The sequence below is a fragment of the Watersipora subatra genome, chromosome 1 (assembly GCF_963576615.1).
Source record: "Watersipora subatra chromosome 1, tzWatSuba1.1, whole genome shotgun sequence".
NCBI lineage: Eukaryota > Metazoa > Bryozoa > Gymnolaemata > Cheilostomatida > Watersiporidae > Watersipora > Watersipora subatra.
In genome coordinates, this window is record NC_088708.1 from 6063524 (window position 1) to 6069523 (window position 6000).

Sequence of the window (6000 nt, forward strand, 5' to 3'; positions counted from 1 at the left end):
GTATTGTGCAACCTGTGCAGTATTGTGCAACCTGTGCAGTATTGTGCAACCTGTGCAGTATTGTGCAACCTGTGCAGTATTGTGCAACCTGTGCAGTATTGTGCAACCTGTGCAGTATTGTGCAACCTGTGCAGTATTGTGCAACCTGTGCAGTATTGTGCAACCTGTGCAGTATTGTGCAACCTGTGCAGTATTGTGCAACCTGTGCAGTATTGTGCAACCTGTGCAGTATTGTGCAACCTGTGCAGTATTGTGCAGTACTGCAAATAAGTCACAAAATTGTAGTGCATTCAAGCATTGTGTATATCAAATGTCTCTGATAGTATTTTAAGCAAGGCACATTGTAGTTCATATTGATAATGCATTGCAACTTCTGTTGTACCCTCAGCAGAGTGTTTATGTAGTATGCAAAATATGAAGGTAACCACAATATGCCAGAATTGTATATACTACAACTATCCCTGTGGAGCCCTTCATTCTTTTGGGTAGAGCCAAGTTCTTTAAGATACCTCCCCGACGAGTTTGATTTGTATGTAATGACAGCTAGCTCTACTATGCGTAACAGTAATATATTTTTAATGCATGTGATGTGTCGATGTAGCCATCTCCTAATAGCTAAACCGCTACTGTTTGTAGTTCATATAAATCATTTGTGTATGATGACTAGATTTCCTTTGTTATTTGCCGTATTCGGTGTGAACCTTTGATACAGTGAAATAAAAACATCACTCAAAAGTATAATAGTCCTATTTATTAATGTATACCAACATGAACTTGCGGTGCTCCATACAAGCAAATGACCAAAAGTCAACTCAGACAATAGCGGGGCACTTTACATTGGAGAATGTAGTGTATTGAATAAATGATAAATAAATAATGAATAAATGCCCGTCTGCAGAACTGGAGGTTTTAAGTTCATATCCATTCTTTTCATTCCTAAAACTTTGTCGCTATAACTGAGCACACGGACAGACCAACCTGCAAAAGACAAACACTGAGATTTGTATATCAATGATAAACAGCCCCCACATACACATATAGAATGATACACAGGGGACTGTATATCATTGTATATATATATTTATATAGATAGATTATGAAACAATAAATATTTTATTACGTAAGAAAATAAGATGCTGCATGATACAAATGTTAGGACAGCGATTTATTCACAGAAGAATTGCTAAACTGAAAAAATTGAGAAGCTCCAAGATTATTGAACAATGAGTCACGCTGTGTCTTTACAACATCCAAAAAAAGCCACAAATGTATGCAACTAATAAGCCAAGTAACAAAAAGGCACGTGAGAAATCTCTCAGTCATTCTGAAAATACATAGATTTACGTATAATTTTAGCCAGATCTATACACTAACGCACTTATATCTCATGAAAGTCGAGACAGTTATGCATTACAGTCGTATATGGCTGTCTAAATTACCACTGTAAAACCATTATTAGAAAACATGTATTCTATAATATCCCTCATGATGGCCCATGATGCCAAGCAGAAGGTTCAACTAAAAAATTCCAAGAGCTGTTAACATCAATACTTTCATCAAAATACTACAACTGGTCAAGGTACTCTTGCAAGATGAAAAGGTTAAAATGCTAAATAATGATACGAGAACAAAAAACGGTCTACTCAGCAGACAACGAGCAGAGAACTGTGCAGATCTAAAGATGGAATAAAGACAATATTTTGATAAAACATACATCGTTAATAATTTCTCACTCATTAGAGATTCGCATGAACTGTTTTACATATATATATATTTTTTAATTTTACCTGATGAATGGTAACAACCATGAAACTTTAAGTAGTAAACAGTTTTAAAAGTTTTTAGTTCTTGATATATATATATATACTTATGCTACAGACAGTACTGTTTTGGCTATTGAAGCCTCATCAGTGCAGCTCAGAGCATAGGCAAGGGAAACAAATCCCATTACCAATGAGAGTTGACTTCCTGCCATGAAACAACTAGGTTGCCTCACAGACTAAGAAAGTCAATCTGCTGGCACCAGAGTGCTCAAATCACAAAAGTGATGAGCTTTGCACAAAGGCTAACAGTGCCTTTGTGCAAAGCTCAATCATCGATTGGTTTGGGGGCAGGTTGAGCCAGGCTCAACCTGCCCCTAAGTCAATCGGGATATATATACATGTATATATAATCTAGATGAAGTGGGCATTACAACTGTCCAGGTGCTTGCCGAAGTGATTAGCTCTAAGGGTAAAAGACAGGTTGGATCCATTGCATCCCATGAGCGTGGCGAACATTCTACATTGTGCTGAGCAATAAGTGCAGGTAGAAATTACATACCACCTTTTTTTATATTTCCGAGTCTCTTCATGCAAAAGGTTTTCGTGAATGGCACTCCGCCAGGTGCAAAACGAGTAGCTTCTAAGTCAGGCTACATTACATCAGAGATATAAGGCTTGTGACAACTTTATGTGCTTTAATCCTGCTAAACCTGGATCAATCTATGACATAGGTCGATTGGCTGCTACTGCATTCAACTTAAGTATGACTCCAGCTAATATTTTATCAGGGTTTTCATGTACAGGCATCTTTTCTCAAATACTAAAATATTTTTCATGATCACGAGTTCACGGCAGCCAACGTGACAGACCGACCACTTCCAAACTCTGTTATTGATGAAGATATACAGCCGTCAACTCTTGCGACTGCAAATGATGAAGAACATCCTGCAACCTCTGCTACTGTTACTAATAATGATATGCTACAAACTACTTCTGCTCAAGAGTACACTCCTATTCAGGCTTCAGCTTCTAAGAGAAAAGTCATACACTAACGAATTATGCCTCTGCCTACCGCAGGACTTGGAAACCGATCTAGATGTAAAAGAAAAAAGACGAGGTCTGCAATACTGACACCCCACAAAAAAAACAGACTAGAAGAGGGGTTCAGATAAACAGAAAATTAGGAAAAGACAAAATGCTATCGAAGGCAAGATCACAGAACAAAGGCATGAATCCACATCAGAAGAACTAGCAAAAAAGATGTTGGATACAGACAGTGACAGCATGGATGACGAGCCAGTTCATGATATAGTTACTCAACCGACAAAGGAAACACTAACTATAAACAGTCATGTACTAGTGAAATATGCCACCCAGAGAAAAACTCAAACCTACTATGTCGAGCTATTATCGATGTAGAAAACAACTTGTACAAAAGAAACTTTATGCGTAAAGCTAGTGGTACTGCGGCCTCTTTTATCTCCCCTGAGAAACAGGACATGGATGAGAACGATGGAATAGAGAATATTGTTATGAACTTGGGTAATCCTATTAGAGTTGGTGGAACCAGTCCACTAGTAAGCAAGGTTATGTTTTCAGTAGATATTACTGGCTTCAATGTTCAATAAATGACTGATTGCAAAGTTCCGAACAAACATAACATAAGCAATATTTTAGTCCAGTTCTAACACACAAATTATACTTTAATCATGTAACAATAGTTTTTTTTTATCAATATTTTAAAAATATTTACCAAAATAACATGTTTGTAATAAGCAACCTTGTTGTATTGACAGCATAAGGTGCTTCTCCAGGATCATTTAAAGTTTGCATCTGTTTGGTTACATTTATGTGAGTGGCTCGACCTGCCCCATAACAAATTATTGAATGGCTCTACCTGCCCCAAGTGTGGAGCAGGTAGAGCCAGGGGAAGACCTTTACTAAAATCATTGTAAAAACCAAAAGCATTATTTTACAGGGTTTGTCTTTGACGCACTGCTGCTAAACATTGTGGGGTACATTAATCTCAAATCTTTGTGAGAATAGTTTCGATAGTTTAAAAATTGATCTAAAAAATAGAAAATGTGGCTCAAACTCCCCCACCTTCACCTACGTCTATCTATCTATCTATCTCTGTAAAATATTTCAAGTGGCCGCTAGGCCTGTAGAAATAAAATGGTGCATTAGGCATAAAAATAAGATCACAAATAAGCATAGACTTATTTATCTAAGTCTGAAGGATAAAAGTATAAGATCGCTTGGTCTAGTTATAAGAGAATCAGATGTTAAAATTTCATCGCACGGTTAAAAAAAGAGTGTTTCATTGCACTTGTATTGATTGTGTGTCTGATATTGGAGCCTCGAGTAAAATAGGATGAGTTCTTAATTACAAATCTATTAAAATCGACCATTAGGTCTTGGCTTAAAATTTTTTGCAGTGTGCTTTCGTCCTTGATGCGTCTTCTCTCTGCAAGTGTTTGCCATCCCATTTTCACCATTTCTGATGATATACTATCAAATTTTCTTAAATTGTTGGCCCACCTAAAAGCTTTTCGGTTAATGGATTCTAAATCTTGTATACTATAATCAAAATGTGGACTCCAGATTTCCGAAGCGTACTCTCATTTTATGCAAGCGTACGTATTACTCATTTTATGCAAATGCAGTTTCTTTTGGCGACCTACCAATATAATGAAAAAGGTAATTTACTAACAAATAAAAAACGTAATAAAAATCGGTTTCATACCGTAGAGAAAATGTTTAAACAAGTAACAAGCCCAAGTATTTTTTACATATATGCATTTTATTTTAATTCATATTTTAGCATTAACGAATAAAAAGGACTGATCTATGAACAGTTTTAGTTGAGCTCGTTGCAGAGATCCCTGTGAAGATTCAAGTTCATAAAAACGAAAATAACTTTATGAAATCATAAAGAGTTACGAAAGCGATAACCAGAAGTAAGTTCATTCTATGATTATATGTTACTACGCAGTCATAGAGTACCGAGTGTCGCGAACAGGGCGTTGGTTTTTTCAATATTCTCCTTGCGATTCAATTGCTGCGACATGTGTGACTTGTGACGAGGAAAAAAATCATTTTCAGTCAAACGCTGGGATATTTACTTGTTGTACTTCGGTTTGTTTGGAAACACTAACATACACAAACAAACAACCAAAGCAAAATATGGCGAACCAGCTGTCGTGCTGACGAAAATAACTACCAGGGTGAGTTGTTATTCTTCTCTATTGCGGCACAAGCATATGAAGTTTGTTTTCTAATTTGCCATGATTATGCCATACGCTGACATACCTAATGGAAAGTTGACGTTGATAGCCATTGCTACAGCAAATAATGATTCTAATAGCATCGTTGTATGAGTTATCGTTCTAATGAGCTCGTTCTAATAGCATCAACTACAAAACTCAACAACATCTGTTTTGTTTTTAATCTTTAATTATTTTACTGCGATATGCTGCATTCAATGTGAAGACGGTATCATGAACTTGAAAAGTACATGAACGCTGAGTTAATGACGTTTTCTATAACTATTTGGCAAAGCTTTTTTTGACTTTTGAAATTACATCCAGAATTATGAGACTAAAAACTGGTCTGCTTCTAAATGAGACGACACGGCCAGGCAAGCTGGCCAACTTTTATTTAGCTAATGCTGCTGAGCGATTGCTGAATAACATGAGATGGGCATCTATTTATACTTGAAGTAGAAACTGATTCCTCAAACATGTTTAGCCTCTGAAGTGCTGTTTGAAGAAACTTTCATGTGAGTCATTTGGTTTTTTGATTCCGACATTTTATTTCTGTGCATCATCGGTTAGTAGGTTATCATAAGTGGCATAAGTAAACAGTCCATCTATTGGCTGTGACTTGTGAGACAGAGTAAATAGCATATAGCAGTTAAAACTCTGCCCATATTCAAAAACAAAAAGTATTGGTGGTTATGAAGACCTATCTTCTTTATTGTAAATTTTGTATACAGGCTGCAATGCACCATAAAGGTCTCAGCAGAGTTTGGGTGAACTAAAATACACCAACATGATTTGTTGTAAATTATGGATTGGCGAGCAACAGTAAGATAGTACAGTATTTGCCTTTGGCAATTTCTATATTATTTGCTTAGACAATAAATTATCTGATGAAAAAGCTATAAATGCTTCAAAATCTTTTCTGACCTCAACAGTTTAATTGGCCATCCAGCAAAAAATATATTTTTATTTTA